The 25,566-nt window shown below is 44.0% G+C and overlaps 1 protein-coding gene across 4 annotated transcripts in view; it reads right to left on the reverse strand.

The window, feature by feature from the left end:
* rerea (arginine-glutamic acid dipeptide (RE) repeats a) overlaps positions 1-25,566 on the reverse strand; it is a 130,529-nt gene that overhangs the window by 75,073 nt on the left and 29,890 nt on the right. For 2 of the 4 annotated variants that reach the window (XM_026153750.2, XM_080295448.1), the window contains one exon: positions 21,451-21,531. The gene's annotated coding sequence lies outside the window, so the exon portion shown is untranslated. Of the gene's footprint in view, positions 1-13,815; positions 14,384-21,450; positions 21,532-25,566 lie in introns of those variants that run through there. The other 2 variants (XM_026153755.2, XM_026153749.2) reach the window with 1 other exon arrangement.

The following is a 25,566-nucleotide window of genomic DNA, read 5'->3' on the forward strand; positions in this document are numbered from 1 at the left end:
TGTCTGCTCTACTTGTTTTTCAATTCACTGATGAGTAACCACATCTTTTTTTCCTCCCCCCCCCCCCCCCCCCCGCTAAAGCTGCGCTCACAAAGCCTCTATTTTTAGACGGCATCCGGGGTTAGTTTAGTAGGTAAAAGCCATGCTAAAAAAATAAAACAGAGAGAGATAGACAGCTTGGGGCTTTCCAACATCAACATTTAAAACCTGCCTGGAGACACTCTTGAGAAGCAAAGCACTGCTGCACAAGAAATGATTCTCATGCACAATGACGATGTGTTCAATAAACTCGGAATGCCTAAAAAGATTAAACAAGACAATTTTCAAGATCTCTCTGGGCTAACAATAGCTTTCAAAGGCAAAATACCAATAAAGTACATTTTCTGTCCAACAACTCAAAGGCACTTTCAACCACAGACATAAGAATCGTACTGTGTGCTCCACAGGGTCTAAGCCTCTACTCCATCTCTAAAAGAAGGCTAAATCCCCCTCTAGTCCCTGTTTGTGAGCTCTCCGTGAGGGCTCCAAATAGCTCAGAGGGGGCCGCTCCACAATCCGAGATGTCCATTATCTGCAGGGTCTGTGAGCGGGGGCTTCATTTTGCAGCCTTATACCGGCTACTTGAAGACATAGTACCTCTCAGTCAGACACGTTTGTCTGGCTGGAGCTGACTGCTTCATGAAGCATCATGCTCTGACACGGCTCCTGAGGGAAATGCCAAGGTTGTCCGGTGTAACCCTTCCAATTTCTTTTAAATGAAGCGCTCTTGAGAAATGTAATCGTGAGCGGGACTGTAAAAGACTCTCCCAATGTGTCAGTGATAACACGAGGAGGGGAATGTGAGGTATGTGGCAGCAGAAAGCACTCGGGTGAACGTGGCTCCTAATTGAGTTTCTCTACTGTCGTGCGAGCAGCTTTCTTACTGTGAATAAAAATGCCACATTCAAAAACATTTCTACTGCCTCTTACCTCAGGTGAAGGACCCACAAATTTGGGGGGGGGGGGTGCCCTAATAGAAATTATGCCCAAAGGTAAAGATGGGGTCAGCAAGGTATAAATACACACTAGGGACACATTTCAGAATGTTTGTAGTGGAAAATGTGTGTTTCTTCAAACATGTATCTCTGTAAAACAGAACAGAGCTCTAGCAGAGGGGAAAATGAGTTACATGAGTTTATCAAACAGATGTATACAGTAAAAAGAATTACTGGGAAAGCAAAAAACGAAATAAATAAATAAACAGAGATTCTGTGAACTGCTGAAAGGACTCTCAAAATTTTAATATTTGTGCACTCAATCATGTAGCACTTCCTCTGATATTCAGGAATCAAATATCCCCACTCTTCCTCCCGAAATCTGCCCATCAGCTTAACGATCCTATCCATCAGTTCAACTCCAACTGGTAGTCTAAATGAGCGTGAGAGGGGAGGAAATGTATTCATACGGCTGCCCTACATCCTCCAGCTACTCTAATCATTATGCCACACAGAGTGACGTGCCAACACTGAGGAAAAACTAACATAAATAGATAAGAGTGACAGATAAGACAGCTCTGAGGTTTCAAACTGACAGCACAGGCCAAAGGGGGGGCACTGAAGGATGTCTTAAAGAATAGCTCCCCAAAACAAAGCCATTAGGTCAGTACACAAAACCATTTTTCCGCCTAAATTATTTAGCTGTGTGGTGGCAAACTGCTCCATCCTGGAGCAGATGGCTGAGGATGGGGGGTGGGGTAGTGGAGGACAATCCTTCCTTTCAGTGTCTTATAATGATCGGAGCCAAAAAAAACACCTCCACCTCGAGATACCACAGGATGGTATTACCTCTAATTAGGCAGGGCTATTATTTTATATGCAAACACCTCTCCTCCAACCACCAACTGCTGCCGCAACACCAACACTTGACTGATTGCCATTACAAACCAAATAAAACGCAGCATTCATCTCTTTAAAAATAGAACTCGCTTTTGTTTGCATCCTACATGCTAATTTGAGCTTCCTCGGAGCCAAAGCCATAACTCATGCAGCCAGTTGACGTATAAGCGCCGCAAATACGCACCGTCAGGAAGGCTTCCTAGGTTAGAAATGTGTTTGTTTAAGAAAAAGATTTAGAAAGCAGTCGACGGGGGGTACAATATTCAGTGTGGCATTCAACCTTGTCATCCACCATCTCAGTCATGCAAGCCAGTGATCTTAGGCGGAGGGGAAAGCACCCTCTGTACTGTGCATGAGAATAATATGAATGATGAATCTGTGAAGCCTCCACAGAGCTAACCACACTTTTTTTAAACTAAACCCACAGATGGGGCAGTGTTGTTAACATTGCCTTCTTTTGGATGAGTCTCCCTCATCCAAAAAAAAAGGAGAAAAAAAAGGCATGAGTGGGGGGGAGGGGGGGGGAAGTGGCTAGGAGTGATGAAAACAGTGCTGGAACAAGTAGGATCTGAGCTCAGAGCTCTCATATCCTCTGAGGACAGCTCATAAAACATGCAGTGGCTGCGACTGGGCCTCTTGCAGTAGTGGCATTTTAGTGCACCCTGCCACACACAGGTAGCCTACAAATACACACAATTAATTTTAAAGAGCATGGAGGAGTCAGACCTGCATGGTTTACTACTTGGAACACAAGCAAATGCTCAGGTCTTCCCCTAAATTAAGGCATCAGCTACAGAAGGCAACTATTTTCCAAGATTATTAACAGCAGGGGCCTGGAACAATGGGCCTCTGGGAAAATTTAAGAATAGAAGCTAGGCATTAGTCGGTGTACAGTAGTGATCCAGAGATTAACTCTGCCTGTTCATGTGTGAAATGAAGACTTGATCCCCAACTGATAGTGTGCTATGCCTCCAGCCAACACAAGCTGAATATTTTTCAGCCCCACATCCCAATACATAACAATTGCAATACATTGGATTACGCATGGCATCCTCCACAGTGCAACAACGATGACGCATTAAAAATACCAGCCAACACCAGAAATCTCAGGCAGGCTATGGTCCCGCTATTTTTTTCCCCTTTCTTTCCTCTAAACCAAAGGTGAACAGAGCTGGCTGTGTGTGTGTGAGTTGATGCGAATAATCCTCAAATATTCCAGGAATGTTAATGTTAGGCTTTGACCATGGCAGCCTTGCAGACTTCTCCTCTTGTCGCCGGGCCATTGATGACATTAAAAACACTACCTGCCTGTGCCAAGAGCATAAAATTTAAGAACAGCTTGCCTTCTTAATATTCAATAAAATAATACCAGGGGAAGAAATAATAATGTGCACTGCACTAAATTACCCCAGTGCTATGAGACACAATTGTTACCTAATCCCATGCTTGCATTCTGTTTAAATACAGCATATGCTCTGTTCATGCATAGGAAAACGGTCTTAAACACGTCTGCCATTGCCGTCGCTTTGGTGAAAATCTAGGGAGGGCAGGTTTGTGCAGCTACACGCTTGTTAAAATAGCTTCCCACTGCATCTGCGAGCTTATAAAAAGCCACTGAGAGCATTTTCACTACAGTGCTGCATTCATCTGTGTGTATACACACGTGTCAATCTGAAATGTGTAGGCCATTGACACGCACCACGTAGATATATAAACAAAAAATTGCTGCTGCTGCTCCCGAGCAACTGTATTTGCAGTTCGGGTCAGACTATGTGCTCAGCCAGTTTAATGGTTGGAGTGTAATGTGCCTTGACCTTCTATCTTTCTTTCAGCAGCTCCTTACATATATTGCTGTCTCTCCTCATATATCACTGGGGCAAATAGCGTCCTTCACCCTGCTCCCTGCTGTCCCCTCCTTAAAAGGCTGAGGGGACATCTTTGCCTGCTGTACTCAATTGACAGCCCTGGCAGCTTCTTCACTGAGCACGAGGGGAGGGGGGAATAAGGCTCGTCGAGGGGAAATGCTGCAATGAATAATTATGTTTCATAACGTGCCCCCCTCCCTCCTTTGTTAGCATCAAACAATAATTAATGGGGAACAGGGTGGGGAGGAGGGAGGGGAGGCAAGTAAGAGTCTGCTTTTTGCTTTCCACAACAAGAGGGTCAATATGCCCTTCAACCCTTTCTCTCTGCTCACTGTCAACGCGGGAGATGCCTCATCCCTCTAAAAACATGCTCTTAGCTTATTTATGATCCCAGTTGCTCTGTTGGAGAAAAGGCAGTATTCCTGCTACACTCAGCGAAAACCGGCCGGATCGCTTTACACAGCAGTTCACTGCTTCCATCTCTACACCTCTCTCTCAGCAAGCCAACCCAACAATTCAATAATGAATATGAAACGCCTCCTGATTGATGTCTACGGGAGTTGGAGGAGCTGAAAATATGGGGCTATCGGACATGGGCTCGACTTGATTACGTTTTTGTTTTAAGTTAAAAAAAAATCTCTGATCAGCAGTGGCAAAGCCAGTCCTGATCGAATTAGCGCCGCACTAAGAGCTCCATTGATCTTGGCGCTCATCTGTGCATATGAGGCCCGGAAAGGCAGCTGGTAATCCAATAGCAGCAATGGGAAGTGCTTCAAGGACTCTGCTGTGTTTACCCACCTATTTCCTACGTAGAGAGGCAAGATGTTAGTGCACGCCACTCACTGGGCTGATTGGAAGCCTCGGGGCCTTGGGAACGCCAGTGAAATGAATAAGAGCCGCAGTGTGACCAAAAGCAAGGTACTTGAAAGCTCAAAGTAATTGCTTTCACCACAGCTATCACGTAATGAGTAAACAGGATGAATCAAGCAGAGCGTAGATCAGTGTTTAAATGAGCTGTGCAGTAACATTCAAGTCCTAATAGAGGCTTCACTTCATAATCCTGGCCAAACCTCTAAAGCCAAGACTGATGTCAATTGAAAGGTTCTTTTTCACAAGAGATTTAAAGTGTAAAGTCAGGAGAATCGATGCTGGGAAATCTGTCTTTACACTGCAATAACTTCATTGCATTCGGCACCGATGCAAACCTTTGCAATCAATTTTGCATGACGTGAATGACATCGAACAAGAACCCACAGGGCAGAGATCATGTGAAATGAAACAGAGCAAATCTGAGGCAGTAAAGGGCAAAACATGCAGCTGTTTCTGTTTTGGAAGTAGTTCAAGTGTGGTGCACCTGGACAGCGTTCCTGTTGCGCTGCTGCCACAACAATGACGTTTCTCACACACGTGCACACACACATGTAATCCATCAAGGATTCATGAGTGAATGTTCAATAGCAGACCGAGTGCATTTCTCTCCTTCATATCACTGCAGCAAGAAAAGAGTGAGAACTCTTCATCAGCCCACAGGCGCACCACAAACACACACTACTCTCATACCACACTAATAACCTTGGGCTGTCTACCAATGGCATGACTTTATGGAACAGTATGGGCTCTAAATAGAAGCTCAATTTCTCACCAGCAGTCTGTAACAGCTCTATTTCAGCCACCCTGTCATTAAATATTTATCTTAGCAGAGTGGCAGATACCAAGGTGATATAACCATTTAAAAATCCAAATCTAGGCCTTTTTTTCTGCCCCTCGCACTCTCACTCACTCCTCCACTGCCACAACAAAGACCTATTTTTAAAAGGATTATCTACAAGTGTTCCTTTAATCAGTGCACGGCAGAATTGTAGAAATCCTTCAACAACAGTCCCAGAGGAATACCTTTCTCTGAAGCCCTATCAGGAAGAGGATCTCCTTCACCGACAGCAGGCTGTGAGTGAGTGGGAGTGAGTGTGTGTTTGAGGATGAAAAGATGTGCTGCTACCTTGCTATGATGTCCTCTCTAACAATCTCAGAACAAAGGCCTCCATTTTGAAGTGGAGTTATGATGGCATGGGGCTCTTAAGGTCTTCTGTTGCTGTGTGTCCTATTGCTTTCTATCCTCTTTGTTAGCCTGCTGTTTGTTATACTTGCGAGATCAGCCACTGTTGTGGGTGGCTGGGCATACTACAGCAACCGGTGTAGGGCCCGAGTGCCAAAGCCGACAGTCTGTGGGAGGGATTGTGGGCGTTATAGATCACTGGGAGACAGATGTCCAGTCTTGCCCCTGTGCTGACACAAACACTAACCCCAAAAAGCTGTGTGTTTGCAAACTGGACTGTTTCCTGATGGGTCTTAAGTTCAACTTTATCAGACTTTATCAAGGCAGCATTCCACTGCTTTGCTATTTATAAAACATGCACTCAAGAGATAAACGTAGGAGAGCCAAATCAGTGATATTAACAATGAAAAAAATCTGGTTTGTGTTATTACATGAATCTATTTTTTCCCCCTTTATAAGATATAGGTAGCTAATCATCTCCAGTACACCCACATACAAAAACCGATGAGCTTGTTAAATTTACTTTATTTTCAAGTAACTGCAAAGTGGGATGACCCTTGGGTGTTAACTTTTAACAGCAACCACAATAAGCACATACCCACTTAAATCACCTGGATAAATACATAAAACCTGTTAGTCTGCAGTAGCCTGTAGTTTCCCAATAATACTGCACCATCCCAGTGGCTGTGTTGCGTGAATTCCTTGTTTCAAGAAGAAGTCCTTAATGACGTTAGCTAAAGCGGTATACATGCTCTGTTATAATGAGTTGTTTGTCTATTCCCTCTTTATACTAGATCGTGAAGCTGTGACACCACGAGTGCAGTGGGCTGCTGGGTAATTTTCATTTAAGACTAGACTGAAGACTGAAAATTAGTTCCCATTTAAATGTCAGAAATTTTCATTTTAAAATGTAACTGACTGCACTGTCGCATTACTTCAAACAATAGATGCCATTTAACTCTTTAGGGTTACTGTTAGTTGGCTTTACGCTTAAAAGTCAGCTAACAGTAACCCTCGAAGCGCTTGAAGCAGTTTCTGTCTTTTCTGGTTTCTGTCGATTTCTGGTTTGCTTACAGAACAAATGACTGGGTGTGCATTAAAAGCTGGTGAGCGTGGTCTCTGCCTATGCAGGTACACTTGGAAAAACCCGGAAACTAGTCTAACAATGATCAAACCATGTCTTTACTGACATATACTGAAATGTAAAAATCAGCCTTATTAAGAGTACAGGGGATGTTGGCAAAAGTCATATTTATAGGGGAAAGAATTCAAGTAGCTTTACATAGAAATTTTAAAAATAAAGTAGAACAATTAAAATCCCACATGCTCAAAAAATGCTCAGTTTGCCTTTTCAAAATGTTATGGCTGTAGCGGTGTATTCAACAATGTATTTATTGGGCTTGCATTGTTTCCAATTTTTGGATTTGGATATTCTCTGCTTTTGTTTTTAAGATGCAGACATGTATAAAAGCTTGAGTATACAAGCTGAGACTTTTCTTTATGTGATCACTTTACACATATATTAAAAATCACAGCACAGTCATTATTCTTACTGTGCATAATTTGGCTGTGATTACAATATCAGGCAGAGCAACACTTAACGCCCAATCCCCACTCCCCCTTCCCTAACAAAGTTTGGAAGCCTAAAAACATGGATGTTCAGGACAGATTTAGTCGAAGTCTACGCATCTACAGTCTGATAAACATTACAAGCTGTCTTCTGCTGGAAAACAAGCAGCCTGATTTTGTGAGCAAAAATGACAGCAGGTGTGAGCATACGAAGAAATGCGAGTTTGGATAAAAGCATAAGCATTTAATGAATACAGTGAAAGCCTCTGGAGAACAGATGACTGGCAGGGCACTGGCAAGACAAGTATCATTGTCTCTGACAAACGCAATGAGATTCTCTGCCGCACTAAAAGTGTCATGCTCCAATAAGCAGAATCAAACCCTTTGAGCATCTGCTGTCTTTAACTCGGCCTCTCTTTGTTTTATTGTGCACTGTCACAGTTAATGATTTCCTCCAGATCTCCATTTTCCACATGCGATTTACATGTTTGAAATGCTCAGTTGAGCAGATGCAGGTTTGTGAAACAACCATTACTGCCAAGCGGAATCCTATGAGCGTTTGGGTAGAGCTTAGAAATTTCATTTCAAAAGCTAGGTTGATCAAGAGAAAACAGACAAGGTATCAGCATATTGCCTTTCAGTTTCTTCTTGTTTACATATCTGAGTTGTGCAGTCATCCCTTCCAGAGAGAATCGTGGCCAGCAAAAACAATTACACTACCCCCGCCCAAGCAAAAGCCTCTCACTGGCTGCCTCGACTCAGCCCGACAATCGTGCCCTTTAGATCTTTCTGTGAATTAACGCTAGTTAACTTAAATCACTGACAGACATCAAGAATAGTCATTAGCCTGTCTTTTAAAAAAAGAGAGAATGATTTGCTGGTTCAGGGAGATCATCTCCTTACACGCAGCCTGGGGCAGCCCTCACTGTCTAGCTCATTATTTTTGTAAGAACAAGGCCACTGATGAATCCTGTTGGATTAAATGTAAGGTGTTCCTGTTATGACCTGGCTTATACACACGCACACAACAGCCGCCTGCATAAAGCTGGCTCCTTTTACAGACAAAAGAAAATTAAGTTACTCGCCAACGCCGCGAATATACAGATAATTCTCCTTCGGCTGAGCTGCAAAATCAAAGTGAGATTTCTGGAGTACATCACTCCCACACAGCTGCACACTCGGCTCTGAGAAAAGCTGTCAAATGTTGGGCTTTTTGTGGATATTAGCTGAGCTGACAAGTGCCAATGATACACTGTGAGTGATAAAGACATTCATTCCTGCTCAGAGTTTTTCCAGATGTGATAGTCTGCAATGCTCCAGTGCTTCATTTACAGGACAGGAAAAAAGAAAAGAGTCTGTTGCTGTGCGCCCCCCCCCCATTTACGTTGCCACGGTGACAAATGAAAAGCAGAATCACCCACACAACTAATCAAATGAGTGAGTGACAACAAGTCAATATTTTCTCATTGTGTGGACAAGCAATATATCTGCACAGTAACAGCCTGTGCTGCAAGGCTTGAAGGCTTAGGCAATGCTAGACTCGGAGCATTATGAGGATAATGTGCCAATAATCTGGCTCGGTGCGGCTGTTAAGACCAGCGCCAATAAAAAGACACGGTATCAATAGAGAACCACTACCAAGTACGGACTGAATTACCAGTGCAACAAACATAGTCTAGACTCGTACTTAAAACAAGAACGGAGCATCATGTAATGGCTACAAGCCAACAAAGACAAAAGACGGAATTGGACATTGATCTGTGGAGGTTTAAGAATAAACAAGACATCCTCAGAGTAACCCTGAACAGTATGCAAACACACCGTACTCAGATGTGAGAGGAAACAAGAATAAACGAACATTTAGTGCTCAGAGAATTAAGACTGTGTACATTTTACGTAAACTTCTTAGGGCTCTCTTGTCATTTTTAAAAGACATCTCCTTAGAAAAAGACAGCAACACACACACATAAATTAGCCTCCTTTTGATTGCATCCTCAACATAAAATGGAGTAAACATCATCTCTACAAGCTTGGTTAAACACGAGCAAGATCAATGGGCAAATTTATCAGCAAATATTACCATTCGCTGCCTGGCAAGTAATCATTAAGGAATGGCACTGATGCATTATTCATTGGCTAATGTATAATTCAGACTTAATACCAGATTTATGCATAAATAAAGCCGTGATACATTTAAACACATTTAATGTTTACTCACTAAAATAGGATATGAATGCACAGCATTAACGCATCCCCACTGGTGTCATTTGATTAGCTGCTACTAATCCAGAGGATGCGGGGACATCAGGTGGCAATAGCACATGGATTTTATGAATACATGCTACTAATGCAAAACATCTCATCTAAAAAATAAATATAGAGTAGCTATCTGGGGGTAGGTGCCTAAAACAATGTTACACGGTATTACGTTCTGAAGTAAATAAGAACAGGGATTGGTCAATAAAGCCCAGGCGTGCTGTAATTTAGTATTCTGTCATGCAAAGATTTGTGCGGCTGTCGCTTTATCTCCTTCAGACATCAGCGGTGATTAAAGCTCATATCAAGATTGCGGAGATGTTCTTGTGGTAGTGTCCGAGCTGGTGTCAAAGGGACAGTCAACAGGGAGGACGAGGGAAATAGAGAGGACGCACAGGCTCCATCTGACTGTGTTCAGAGCAGGCAGCCCTGTGGGGACCGCCATTCCACTTTATGGCCATGCACTGAATTAACAAGGCCAGATGTCCCCCCACTTAACATGTGCGAAAAGTGCCCTCTGATGGGCTCAGCTGCTTTAAGGATGTACAGACATAGAGCTGGAGGAGGGAGGGTGGAAGGAAAGGAGATAGGGCCTATTTTCAATTATCCCAATTTCTCACTCATCGCTGGCTCCTGAGGTTTTTGTTAATTAAAGATATCGGCTTTTCCTCTGTGCACACAACAAATTAAAAGGAATTTTCTATGAACAATCAAAGCACCTCTCCAGTCCTTATTTGCTCTCCATTTCAGTAGTCACCCACCAGAGGGTACTGCCTCCTTAGCAGTTCCAGTACCACTGTTTCATGTGCACTGTGTCAATCCGCGGCTAATGTATTCTAATGAGTCACCAGTACACCGCTATCTGCAAGGACAATAGGTTGCGAAGTGGTGAAGCAAGCTCGATCCATTTAGAAATGAAACCTGTCTAAAAAACTCCACAAGTCCTGGAGAGATTTATCATCGCTCCTCAAAACCTCCAGTCTGCTTCTGTGCAGTGGGGGTGGTGGAAATGGTAGGAAAAGCTAGGACTTTCATTGATTTTCCACCTGGCTTTTCTTTAACAAGCCTGTGCTTGCTGTTCTGTATTGTCGAGGTCAAAAGTGGGAGAGTAACTGCAAGAAATGCCTTTAATGTGGCCTAAGATATACACAGTTGAGCCCACATTCAGAAAAAAACGGAGATGTAATTTACCTATGTTTAAGCGATAAGCATCTCACAACAGTTTGTTTTTCAGGGAGTCAAAGGCCACATGTGTTTTCATTCATGCAACCTATTATAATAACAACTGAATCGTTTTCTTTGTAATTACAAAGGAATACAGTTGAGTCATTCAGGCTATTACCCGAATGGAAAACATATCAAGACCCCAGCAGACTTTCTCATTAGAGAGAAAATGATAGGCCCGCCAACACTGCATCAATTACAACTCGCCTTTCTCTAATTCTTCATGCGTTACATCATAATGCTAAAAAACAACATACAGCAACCTCAAAAGTGTGTGGTTTTTTTTTCCCTTTCTTTTTTTAAATTCTAGCAGCCAGCAACTGCCATCATCCTGACACCGAAGAGGGAGAAAAAAAAAGGGGGCAGGGACACAGCGTGGTGCAATCCCACTGAGGGCCATCATGCGAGCAGATTAAATAACATTTTTCCAATGCCCTGTCAAACATTCAGCCGCCTCTGAGCAACCAGACAGCCGTTACAGCCTCACTCTATGAAGCATCTCTCTCTCTGCATGGTCAGAAACAGCCTCTTTGATCTGGATATCGCTCCTCAGATTCCTCAGAGGTGACACTCATACACGCGCCCGTATGTGAGCTGAATGTTTACTAGCTCTCTGTACCTTGTCAGCAGTGAGGACTTGTGTTTGTAAAGTGCGGTGGGGTAGTGGGGGTGGCGGCGGCGGTGACTCACGCCGCTACCTGCTTCCCCTGGTTTACATGAATCAAACAACACAGTCTGCGGACTCGGATCAAATTCCACATCAGATTTCATTTCCCACAAACACTAGTATAAAGCACTGCAAATAGACAAGATTGAAATGATACCGACAGCAGTAAGGCGGTGTGTACATAATTAAGATTTAGGTTGCTATACTCTCATCTGATAACAGCCTGAGTGCTGTGAAATGCTCGGCGCTCTCTTTCCATACAAATCCCACACTGCAGAACAACTCAGGCTCCTGTGTACAACTCCATTAAGAGGTCTGACCACTTCCTCTTTCGCTCCGTCCACAAGTAGTGAAACTAAATGGATATCCTAACCTCTGGGGAAGTGAAGAGGACGCCGCTTTAAAATGTGTTCACAAAGGCCAACTATGCAAGTTTTCCCACATGAGAGTGCAGGCTGAGACTGTGATTGCATGGTACGCAGACGTATATAAGTTAGAAATGGGCCCATTAGTGGCATAAAGGACTAAACCCAACCCTGCTGAAATAATAAAATAATACATATGGTGGGCCATCTTAATGAATGGCATTGGTTTACGTTTTTAAAAAAGCTCAGGATAATATTTCTGGCCTGTTTTAGTGGTGCAGTTAAGCTTAAAAGTAGTGAAATCAACTCAAAATCATCAACAGAGTGGCAGTAGGACCGGTCATAAACAAAATCAAATGATCAAAATCACAAATCGAGTCAAACACGGGAAACTAACAGACTGGCAAGCTGAGATTTACAAGTTAAAGGAACACTAGGAACAAGACACGCTGTTAAATTTTTAACCACACCTGCACCTTGTGCCTGATTCAGTGCCCCATATTCTCACTCACATGATTTTTTAAAGCAGTTGTGCCATACATTAATCACAAATACGCTGTCGTCCCACTCAAGCAAATTAATCGCATCTGAATCATTAAGGTAGAGGTCACTTCCTAGCTACCAAGGTGACCAAAAAGAAAAAACAGGCACAGGAAGCTTGGTGTGGTAGAGATTAACTCCTCGCAATTAGCAATGCAACTCTGAGTTTATGTGGTAGTTCAGCGCAAAAATCCAGCAGAAGGATTCCAGGAAGGGACTGTTTTTACACAGCGCAGAATGAAGGCAATCACCGCTTCACTCCCCCCCACCCCTCCTTGATTTGAATCTGTGTTTGTGCTTATGTGCCCAAGTACCCAGTGGATTCAGCCTCTGACACCCAGACTTACTACGACCAATTTACAGCGGTTTAAGTAACCACCCCCCCCCCCCCTCCCTCTGCCATAACTCGAAAACAGTGGATAAGCTGCCTTTCAGACAAATAACTGTAGTCTGCTTTAAAATCCTAAGCTGCCACCTCCTGAACATACACACAAACACACACACACACATCCCACCAGCCACCCCCCCCTTGCTCTTTTCAACCCCAGAGCCTCCCCCACCTCCACCCCCACAGTGAGAGCTGCATGTGCTCCAGCCAGAGTTCACAGCCTCTGGGGTGCTGAAGGGGGGGGGGGGGGGGGAATCAAGTTAATTTGGTGGGTCCTTCCATAGTTTGCAACTGGCAAGGCCGTTCTCACAGACAGTAAACTCCCCCATCTTTTAAAAAAAACAAAACGCTCCACTTAGCCTCCATTATTACAGCTGGATTACCAATTTATGACATGACAAAGAGTGAAAATCCAACAGTCGAGCCTATAATGTACACTAGGGGAAATCCCACTAGTCAGAATGTATGTACGACCAACTCACTGAGACTCATTTTGACATTTCTCCTGTAAAAATGCAACTTTTGTTTTTGGTCTTTCTTTTTTTTTTTAGTTGTTCCTCAAAGTTAATTGATTGCTAAAATGCTTGAGCACGAGGAACTTCCACATGTCTGATGTTTCCTTCCCTGGCAGCAAAAACTGCATTGCAAGCCCAGTTTCTGTTTACTTCATTTTTCACACTTAAAAAAAAACCCATTAGCTGCTGAAACTACTGTTAGAGTGCCCGCAGGGTCACGGAGGTTGTGTTGTGGGGGTCTGCTACAGTCCACAGGAGATACAACTTTGCAGCTCAAAAACAGTTGAGTGGGGGTCACACTTCCTCCTCTGGGTATAAACAAAAATAAGGGCATTTCAGACTCAAACTGTGCGTGTGCCACCCGGCTTTTCGCCTTGCTAGTGCCCAAATCCAGTGTCTTTATCACACAGATACACACACACAGCTCCCAGTCTGCCCCCCCCCCTCCAACCACAACTCTCCTACAATCTTTTTTTTTTTTTTGTATTCAACTACTCACCCGCCAGTCTGCTGATTCTTTGGGAGTCCCACAGACTGCTGCAAACAAGTTCAAAACGCGATCCTTGCCCAGGATGACCCACCGAACTTAAAAAGGCAAGCCAGCTGGACTTAATCCAAGACCCGGGACAAAAACGAGGCGAACACGGACACTTTTTCTTCTTCTTTTTTTGTATCCCCCCACTGAAAGAAGAAAACGCCACCCGCACGGAGGGACTCAGGCGAGCACTTGCTTCAACAAAAGACGGTTTCACTTTACTGATAGGCTGCTCACGTCCGGAATGAGCCCGATCAAAGGCACTACAGCGCTAGCGAGTCCCCCCTCGAAACTGCTCCTATTCCCTTTGGCCGTGTTGTTGTTGCTGTCGATGACAGTGTCCACAAGCAAAGTAACATAGCGCTTGTTTCGAGGGGTAGGAAACCAGCGAGTTCGCCGTTAACAGGCTCCGCTTCCTTTTTCCACACACACACACACGCACACACACCACGATCTTGCTCTCTCTCTCTCTCTCCGTTTCGCACACACACACACACCACGCGCACGCTCTCTCCCCCTTTCTCTCTCTCTCTCCTCCTATGCACACACTCCACGCTCCCTCCGAGTCTGTAAACCTCCCCCCTTCCTCCTCTTCTCTTCCTCCCCTCCTCCTCCCCCTCTTCAGCTGTTCAACAGACGCATCCACATGGCTGACCTAGTCTTTCTTTATCCAGACACTAGTGAAGGAGAATTACGCCGACCACACTCAAAAAAAAGGCGGAAAAAAAAATCCGAGCGAAACAAAAACATGGACTGGATTCAAATAATCGTCATGGACAAAGATGGGGTGGGTTGGTGGGTGGTTGGGGGACGCCATTGGGGGCTGCTGATTGATGCCAGCGCCGTGGGGACACCGATGCGTGTGCGTGCGCGCGCATCAGGAAGCGAGGTGCAAGGCGGCCAAAGTAGCCCGACACGACCTTCATCATCATCATCATCACCAAGCGATCAATGACAACGCTTATGGGGAATGTGACTGAAACACTAAAGCGACACAATGAGAGCGTGCAGTAGCGCTGCCTTTGTAAATAATTGCTTAATAGCCCACATTTCCCGCGCCACGCGGCACTGACACGTTCCTTTTCTAAACGGTGACACAAATATATAAATAACTACATGTAACGCCATCCTTACGGTGCAGGTCGCTGATTTCTATCTGAAAACATTAGTACGTGCACCCCCTCCCCACCCCTCCAGAATATACACCAGAGAGACGTGAGTGGATGCCGCTCGGGTTTGTAGGAGCTCATTTGCATTTTTGGATAATGAATTAATTAGTCACCCCACCCGTTAAAAAGGCAGAAACAAGCAGGGATGATAATGTGACTAGTCCATTAGCCATAGTTCGTTTTTTTGCAGGGGGGGGGGGTCTTTTTTATTTTTATTTTTTATTTTTCTAACGGTAAACCTGTACATTTTTCCAAGGTCCCTGCGCTCATTTTGTTGAATTTCACGGTAAAAAAACAAAAAACAAAAAAAACGCACAACACTATTTAGTCCCCCCCCCCCTTTTTTTTTTTATTTAAATCTAAATGCTGCCATTAAAACCTGACGGCACACTAACACACCTGGGAAGAGCAGTGACACAAAGATGGACTGTGTTACCTTGTAAATTAATAGGATAATTTTCATTTCACCCAGTGAGTAGCTTGACACATTTTCATTGTCTTAAACATGATATTGGATCACTGTAAAAAAAAAAAAAATCCAATTAACTAAAGCAAATAGTGCATTGGGCTAGTTTCTTTGGCACAAACATGGGCAGCAGGAGAGACAGGCAGTGAGGATTGATAGAAATTGAGTTGAGGGGTGGTGTGCAGGGGGCTCTTCATTGTGCTACAAACCACGTTGGTCGTCTTCATTTCAATGGCAGCGGTGTGGTGGTGGGCTCTGCTGTGTAACAGAGTGCTGGTAAAAACCTTTTCCAGCTCCTGAGGCAACTGTCCTGACCCCCCGCCCCCACACCACTTAGAAACCCAATACCATGAGCAGCCACAGCTCCTCCCTCATCACAGTATGTATACATTTCACAGGATCAGTGTTTATGATATTTACACACAGTCTCCCCTCCTTTCCCCGAGACGCACAAACACTCAGAGGGTCCAGAAGGATGGATGGGGAGATGGAAACGCACGTCTCCCTCGGTTTCTATCACAAAATCAAAGCGTAAAAGATTTTTCAGTCTAGTGACTCAAAATGCCACCATTCCCAGCACAGCGCAAGGCTTAAGTTGGGCCCAAGACGGCAGTGAAGGGCGAGTGCAGCGAATCCACTCTGAAGGCAGTGCGAAGCAAAGCTGGATTGGCTGGCCCGGGCAGGCTCCCCTCCCCGGCAGATGAGATCCCATTATCAGGCGGACGAGAACTCCACCTCCAGGATTTCACAGCTCCTCTGTTTATCACATGGCTCTGTCAAGTTGGGCACCATTAACCGATAATGAAAGGAGACAACCGGTGCAGTTACAAGCAAAGCACTCCACATTCTACAGGCCTAAGCATGTATCTGGGAAGCTGACTGTGTCTATTCAATTCTGTTCAGCATTCAAACGGCCCATCACAATACCTTTTCCCCGAGCGCCCCTCTCTACAGCTATAGCGCCTTCGATCCCGACAGAGCAAAATCAGGTTGGTCTCTGTTTTTGAATTTGGAGGCAATGAAATTTAACAGAGCCGCTTTAAAAAGGGGGGAAAATGGCACTTTCCTATAACACTCCCTTCATAAAGAATATCAGAGGAGAAGAATTTCAGTAGAAGTTAAGAAAACCAGAAAAGGTGGATGATGACGCACGCACGCACGCACGCACGCACGCACGCACGCACGCACGCACGCACACACACACACACACACACACACACACACACACACACACACACACACACACACACACACACACACACACACACAAAACAGCACATTAAACCAAACACAAGCTATCATTTTGAAATACGTTTTCCCTCAACCACATCAAACACAATTAGTACAAGTGTTACTGAACAAAAAGACTGCCACTGAATCAAAGACCCACATGCCCCTCCCCGGTCTGTCTACTCCATTTATGGTTTATAGGACTCTGTAGCCACTTACCCTCATTAAAAATGAATACTTGACAAAAGCTGTGGCTGACACAAACTGTTTGCTTTAGCCTGATTTCTCTGTGCTGGAGGAGAAGAAAAAAACAAAACAAAAACAAGCCACTCAGGCAGCAAACGGAGAGCAGGGGAGACAGAGAGACAGACAGAAGAGGGGGAGAAAGTGCTCAGCAACACAAATAAGTCAGCCAGTAGCTGAAACAACAGAAAAAAGTGACATGGATGACTGAGCCAAGCCTGTGAGATAGTTGGCAAGCCTCAGAGGCCTTGGCCTCTTAAGCACTCATATCTAGTAACTTCATTTAATACATTCACCAGGGATGAGCAGACGAGTTGAAGGAGGGGGGGGGGGGGGAAAGGGATTTAGAGAAGAAAACAATACTTGTACACCAGGAAGAGGGTAAGGCTGTGGTGGTGCTGGTGCTGGTGGGGGTGTGCTTCAGAGGCTCGACTTTAACACATGACTAAATCTCTACTGTGTAACAAGCTAACTTCCCCCGCTCCCAGCACATAATAAAAGGAGGCAAAGTGGATGTGCTAGCTTGATCTTTGTAACTATTTTACCATTCTTAGGCAGGTATTATCTAAAGGAGCCTTTATTCTTGTATTAGATATTCGAACAGTGCTCTTCCAGATGGGGGCTTTAAAGCAGTGACTGTCTCCACCACACGTACTATATCCATAAAGAACAAAGGCTCTGTGTGACTGCTGCTTCAAGTTACTGTTCCTCATACTGAGGCGAGTGCTGAAAGCCCCTCCCCTTTCTGAGCTGGCAGGCGAACCCAAAAGAAGGCTGACTTCAAATCATTCATTGCCCCTTTTAGCTTTCATAGATTCTGAAGAGAACACTTTACAAGTTGGGGGAATCCAAAGGGAAAACAGGGTCTTGCTCGACTAATTAAAGCACAGACTTTGCCTGGAGCGGTTTGAGAGAGGGGAGGAAGCAATAAAACAATCCTTTTCAATCTCCCAACAAAGTAACTCAAGGAAATTACTCAACTAAATATGGTTAACTATACGCTTGTGGATAGCAAGACTCAAGATTTTTAGAGGTTGTTGCTTTAGCTGAGGAGAATAGCACTCAACAGAGGATGTTTTCATTAGAGGAAAAAAACTGCAAAGGAAACGGAGGTTACGCATTGCTCTGAGTAAACTGCCTTATCAAGGTGACACAACTTACTGAAAAATCAAGTTGTCTGTTGGTTTTAGTCCAAACAGGCAGCTAGTAATTAAGCTGCTACCTAGTAGGCTTTATTTGCTGTCATTAACACAGCTGTAAAATGTGAGAGAAGCCAAGGAAAGGTATTTCACTTTAGGCAATCAGAGCAAGGTCTAGCCTTGCATAGCTATCTTGTTTACATAGCTATTCACAGTCACATTTGGCAGCCTTGCAACACTCTGAAAACCAAGACACTTGTAGGCTACATATGTCTAATCTCTTTGCCAAGCTACACAAGCTACTCAAGAGAGTGAAACTTGCTTGCAGCAGCCATTTGGTTAAAGTATTGCATATTTAAAAAATGAATGTAAGTAAACCTTACTCCAGATGGGGGTAGCTGCCACCTGGCAGATAAATTGATGAAATGGTGGTGGGAGACAGCACAGCATTTTTCTTTGTAAAAATACAGCACTAACTGATTGCTCATTTGCAGACTTTGATAAATGTGTGAGTAGAAAAAAAAACAGCTTTTAATAGAAGTGCGCCCTGTCTGAATTCACACAAAGAGCGCTCCGCAGCTTCCATTAGATCACAGCTTGCTGAAATGAAGACATTTTTTTTAAAGGGCCAAGGTAAGAGTAAATCGGGGTGTGAAACTATTACAAAATCAGATCATTCAAGTCTTTACATGGCTGTAAAATCTGATTCTAATACAGAGCAGATTCAACGCAGTCGCAAACAAACGCACGTGTGTAATACCTCAGATGCTACAGTCCCTGATTTTCCACAGACATTCTTCGAGCTCTCACATGGACTGTCTGTGTCTGATTCTCCAGGCAAAACAGGGCCTCATTCATCTGAATAAAAGAGCAGTTCAGCCTGCCGTGGCTGCACTGAGAACAGACTCTGAGGAATGAGACTATATTTCCAAGAGGGCCACAGAGGGACAAGGGTGCAGGCAGGCAAGGCAAGGCAAGGCTGTGGTGCATAAAAGAGGAAGTTTACATTTCAGGCAAATCCTTTTGTGTACAAAAACACGGCAAGATAAACAAACAGCACATGTGTCTGCTGCTCGACTCGGAAGAACCTGTTCCTGAGTGGAACTGTGATTAAACGTGATCGGCACGAGCAAATGAAGTCCGCTGTGGTCGTGAAAGCAAGAAATGGGGGGGTGGGGGTGATTACTGTGTGGTCTGAGGTAGCCAGCGACTGCTCCATTTCACACAGAGCACATGGCAGTCTCACCTCCATACACTGCCACCCTGTGGACAGTGACAAGAGGTACAGCTTCATGCTGCTTCTATGGAGGATCCTGGAGTGAGTGTGTGAGAGAGAGGAGGTGAGCCAGCGTTCATTATGAGTAAAACCAAACATTTACTCCACACGCTAATTCATGACATGTGTATGCTCAATATGGCACAATGGCCCTTTAATGCTGTATTTTTCCCTCCAGTGCCGACGCTTATTCAGAAATCAATTATTCTCCTCTGGTCACACTCGGCTTCTCTCAGTGTGTAAGCTAATGATTCAGCCATCTAGTTTACGGATACATAACGGTAACTAGAATAACCACATCCATTATAAGTCAGAGTAACAAGCATCTAAAAGTCATTCAAGTTAATTTTTCACAGCTTTCCTTTTTTCCATTTGGCATGAATAATAGCAGAGAGAAGTAATCTCAAAGGCAAATGTACGGTCAGCATGTCAGCACTGGGTGCGGTGAGAAAAAGATGTGTTATTCAAAGAGACAGCACACAGTCAGGGTGTTGAGGCTGTGTTATGAGATTAGACTGTTTTTTGTGGGAGCGAACGGTTAAAATCAGTCTGTGTGCAGTCAGAGCAGACAGTTTGGAGATCAGTGCTGAGGTCAAGAGGAGCCACTTAGCTGTGCTTTGGCCTTCCAACCCCTACAGCATTCAGAATCCACTGTTCCACAGAGGGAGTAGATAAAACGCTTGGCAGCAGACTTGCAACAAGAGATGGCTACATTTACTAATGTGCGGCGGATTTATTTATTTCTTTTTAAAAGCTACAAAATGGAAATTAATGGGAATCGCTAGAAAGGTGGGAAGCTTTCTCATTAGAAAGGATATATATTAGCTTAGCCTCACTAATGCGGTTCCCCTATAGGCATTAAATCTTCGGTACAAACAAAGCAATAAGCAACCAAGACTAAAACCTATACCTCTCTCTCAATCACTGCTCAACCATGAAGGTCATCCTGCATTTTCCTCTTCCAGCTATTATCCCTGTGATTTCAGACTAGTGCTAAATGAGATGTACAATTGTGATGAGATGGGAACAAAAAGTGTCCTTTTTGTGCTAAAATCAGAAGATAACATGTTGCAAATCATTTGTGAATACATGACAGGGATATGAGATGCTAACCCAGTTGGAAAGACAGTTGATATTCAATGTTGAGCAAACTGGAAGCCTAAAATTGTAAGTTTCTTTATAGTGGGGAACAAACGGCGAGGAATAAACAGTGGTGGGCTTGTGCAGCTTTAGTTCAACGAGTCAGCTTGTACCAGAGCGGTGGATGGAGGGGAAATATAGATGGCTTGAGCGAGGGAGTGCAAGCTGTAGCTCTCTCTGTTCCTGCACACATCAGCAGCAGGAGGGCAGGGATGCGCGGAGGCCACAGCAAGCCAATTACCAAACTCATTAAGTAACCTGCTAGCTGGCTTTGAACTGCAGCTCCCTCCATCATATCACGACTGGATTCTCCACCGTTGTTGTGGACATCTCGCACCTCTTCTTCTTCTTCTTTCTTTTTTTTTGGTTGTTAAATAGCTCGAGAGTGAATCCAAAAAACTGACACAATAATTGCATTTTCACATGCGTTCTCTGGAATTCAAATGAAAGAAATCACAGATGAAACTGCAATTTTAAAAAAAGAAAGACAGACAGACTGGCAGCTTGAAGGTGTAAGTTTGGCAAAAAAGCAGCTGCAAACAAAGGAGACCTGCTTATACAGCAGGTAGAGGGAGAGGGGAGGAAAAAAAGCAAATAATGGATCAAAACACAAACACGAGAATTGATTGGCGTGAGCTAGCAACTGAGGGATGAATCAGCGCTGACAGGCTTGAGCCGTTCTCTCCGGGAGCACTGAACGCAAGAGTCAAAATGGCTGCAAACAGGGAGGAGGAGGAGGAGGTCAGTGCATGAAGATGATGATGGAGAGGTATCAGGCTGAGAGCACAAAGGCCAGGGAGAGAACATGATCAAGGTCCAGTGGGTGGGGTAGGAACAGAACATTTTTTTTGGGGGGGGGGGGGGGGGGGGGTTAGAGCAGAGCAAAAAACACTGCACTCGCCAACGCTAGAGTGTCACAAAGCATTGTTGACTAACCTTGACTGCATTCACCTCCTAGCTCACTGCCACACTTCCTTTCAACAAGTATTGACACAACGACAGTCTGCAAGAGAAAAACTGGAAGGGGGTGGGGGAGGATAGACACACACACACAGAGAGAACAGGGGAAAAGTATGAATGAGGTGAAAATGGAACAAACGAGGTGATAGCAGATTGACAGTAGAGGTGTATGTGTAGGTGAAGATGGCTGCCATCTTTGCCGTCATGTTGAACATGCGGCGAATGTTGCCAGCGAAAGCCATGAAGCTGTACAACATGGTAATAATGACACTAATTATTTTGTACCGCACATTTTAAAACCAGCATTTACAAAGTGCTTTGCAGTACCATTCACATTTTCTATGTGGAGATTGTAAGCATTTGTTCTAAGCCAGTATTCATTTCCCTCTTCCCCAACAAACCACTCTGGATGCACACAGATCTAAGCACTTATGCCTGCAACACACACACACACACACACACACACACACACACACACACACACACACACACACACACACACACACACACACACACACACACACTCCCCCACCCCTGAACCTCCCCCATTATCCCATGAGCCCTCTCTACTCTGCCTCGCTCTACAAGAGCTTGGAAATAAAAACATCACAGCTCTGCCTCGCAGCACCTGTTCAATAACATTGACATTTCACATTCAGCATCCGCACACTGAGAGATTCCCTGCATTTACTCTCTTTAACACGTAGAAGCACAAAACACACACACACACACACGCACGCAAGCCAAATTCGTGCCAACGTATGCTTTTTAATGCCGCAAAGGCGGCTGCGTGTGTGCAGATGCACGTCTGCACGTCCGTCCCGCGTACGTGCCTGCAAGACGAGGGGTAAAAAATTCATTTGACTAGCTGAGGTGCACGTCTTAATTTTATGAATTTTTTTTTTTTTACAATTGACTAATTAAAAGATAGCAATTATTTCTTTGTGCGTTACAGAAACTGTGTTCGGTGTGTTTACGTGATATGACTCAGTAGCTTCCCTCATATTATTTTTTTCAGCACAAAACACATGCAAATCTCCTCAGGATCATTTAGGAACACTTGTCAATATTGTTTAGAATAATAAGAGACAACAGTAACTGTTTCACATGTTCATTGTCTTCTGTGCTTTACTGGAAGGGAGTGGCTGGGTTTTCGAACCAATCGTGTATCGACGGCAAATTAAGAACAAAACAAGACGACACCCCCAGATATTTACCCCACGTGCACAATTATTCTGTTTGTTCTCTTTCTTTCCTCGCCTCTGATGTAATACTCCTCCTAAATTCAGCTTGCATGAAATGAAATGGTCTGTTTGATATTATTCACTGCACACCTGGTGTTATTTCTTTTAAATTCAAAAAACAAAGTATTTCTATTCAAGGCAGTATAAGCACTGTCGAACGGCAAGCTGGGTATGCTGTTGTCTGACATTTGGAGGGGAGGGGGAGGCAAAACACACTCAATAACCACCCGGACCAGCATGTAATATTTATATTTGCTCCCAGATCAAACTTGCCAAAGAAGATTTTGGGGTCAAACATGTTTGTTTTAAACATTTGGTATGATTTTCTTTTATGTAACATGCTGCTACAATGCCAGTCTTCATGTAATAGTTGCCACCTGAGGAAAGCTGAAATGTGCCTGCTTCCATGGCTCAATGGTGTCATCAGGTGCAGCCTAACCTGGAAGGCTGAGCAGGGGCATCTGTTTGACAGCATTAGAGAGCATCAGAGCCCTGCCATACACAGATTAAATGGCAGTAAATCTGAGGATTAGATTCATGTATGAATAGCCCATATTGATTTTGCAATCTCTTCAGTAACTCTGGGATTTTCACGGTGCAGACAATGTGGGCATCAAGCGTGTGCGCGCACATACACACATGGGCTCATCTATCTGCCTGGTTTTTAAAAGCCTCTAAAATCAGTCTGTGACTAACCCATCCCCATTTTAATCTGCTCATGTCTCCGCCTACAGGATGTATTCGAATAGCACAAGGCATGCAACATCATTCCTTTAAAAAACTGCCCGTTCATCCAGCCTCTCTGAGTAGCCACAACAAAGCAGAGAGAACTAAACAAGCTCAAGAGGCCTAGAAACGTCCAATCCTATATATTGTTATGTGTGCTCATGTGAGAACAAGATCGCTTCCATGCTCTTTGAGTTGAGGGTTATTATTTGTGAGCACCATGGGTTGATGTGGACGGCCATAGCGCCAGGATTTCTCTTCTTTCGGTGCCTCTTCTCAGTCTTAAAAGCTAAATATGCATGCTCTCTCTTTCTCTGTTGCTCTCTCTCTCTCTCTCTCACACACACACACACACACACACACACACACACACACACACACACACACACACACACACACACACACACACACACACTTGAATTCATTCAACCCTGACGCGACCTTTTTGACACGAAAATCCCAAAATCCTGTGCTGAAACTCAAATCCCCTCTGACCACTATGGCCCTTCGGAAGCAGGATGACATCAAAAAGAAGCGCTTTGCTTTCATGACTTTAGTCCACCCCTCAGTATGTCAGCGTCTCTGGCCCTCTGCCACATGCTTGTCACACACACAAAATAAAAAAACACTATTTAGAAACATACGCAGCACATACAACATGAAGAAACCAAAGATAGCCTGAGCTGCAACTTCCCTATTTCCACACACAACGAGGTGGGCATCAATTGTGCTGTGATATGAAGGGGCTTCCAAAGCAAACACACTATACTCCTTTCCCCTTTACAGCTACACAAAACATGGATAAAGCCTATATTTACAATATATGTACAATACATTTTTCTTGCTTGGCAACCTGCAGCAACCTGACAACCTCATTCAAAATGGCTGCTCTGGTCATCATGCGTGCCCTTAGCCACCTATGGAGGCGCATGAAACTGATTACCTGGTGATTGGTTTGTATTGGGAGATAGCTCTATTAACCTTTGGGTAACACAGGTGTGTAACCAAGTAGAACGCTGCTCTTACTACACGAGAGAGACTGAGAGAAAGAGAGACATGGAGAAACTCGGTGTGACAGCAGAGCTGCTCCAATTAGGTAAGCACATTGAGCCGTCAGGCCACCACATTCATCAACACACAGAATGCCAGTCAGCAGCACCAGAAGGCTCGCCCGCCTCTTTACCACGCTACTGTTACTGTGGTGCAGTCGGGAGAGTGACAGGGAGGCATTTGCAAAGCAGATTTGGACCATTCTCCCCAGCATTTGGCAGCGCAAATGTTTCTATGCATGGTTTGGGTTGTTTTTACTCGCATTTCCCTTGTCCTAATAGACTGACCACGGGCCGCTAATGATATCATTATCATACATGCACTGTAATTATCTCGACCCACCGTGTGCCAAGATCAATGGACGGCAAAATTTGGATCAATTGATGAGTCTGCTGCTGTTAAGCTGCCGAAACATATTTCGCACACAGTCGATGTGCTGTTGGATGGGCTGTGAATGAATTGGGTCCCTGCCTGTTTTCAGAGTGCGGCATCCAGACATGGGGTTAGGCAAGTGGATCTGTGCCATATAAGAAGTGAACTAAACTGGCAGGGCTGGTGAGCTTCCCTCTGCTCTTCATAATGTCAACCACAGCCACTACTGCTGGACACAAAGCCCCAAACAACAGTTTAACATTTCTAACAAAGTCAAAACAATGTAATGATTGTATATGTTTTTCTACTGTCTCTTTGTCACCATCATGTTTAAAAGAACAGAATTTGATCAAAAACCAAAGAATTTGCATGAAAACAACAGAATTTGAAAACAAACAACGGAATTTGAATGAAAACAACAGAATTTGAATGAAAACAACGGAAGTTTAAAACAAACAACAGAATTAGAATAAAAACAATGGAATTTGAATGAAAACAATGTAATTAAAATGTACAGAACAGAGTTTGAATGAAAGCAACAGAATTCTAAAACAAACAATAGAATTTGAATGAAAACAACAGAATTTGAGAACATACAATGGAATTTGAACGAAAACAATGGAATTTGAATGAAAACAACACAATTTGAACAAAAACAACGGAATTAGAATGTATAGAACAGAGTTTGAATGAAAGCAAT

Source organism: Astatotilapia calliptera, chromosome 20 (assembly GCF_964374335.1).
Source record: "Astatotilapia calliptera chromosome 20, fAstCal68.1, whole genome shotgun sequence".
NCBI lineage: Eukaryota > Metazoa > Chordata > Actinopteri > Cichliformes > Cichlidae > Astatotilapia > Astatotilapia calliptera.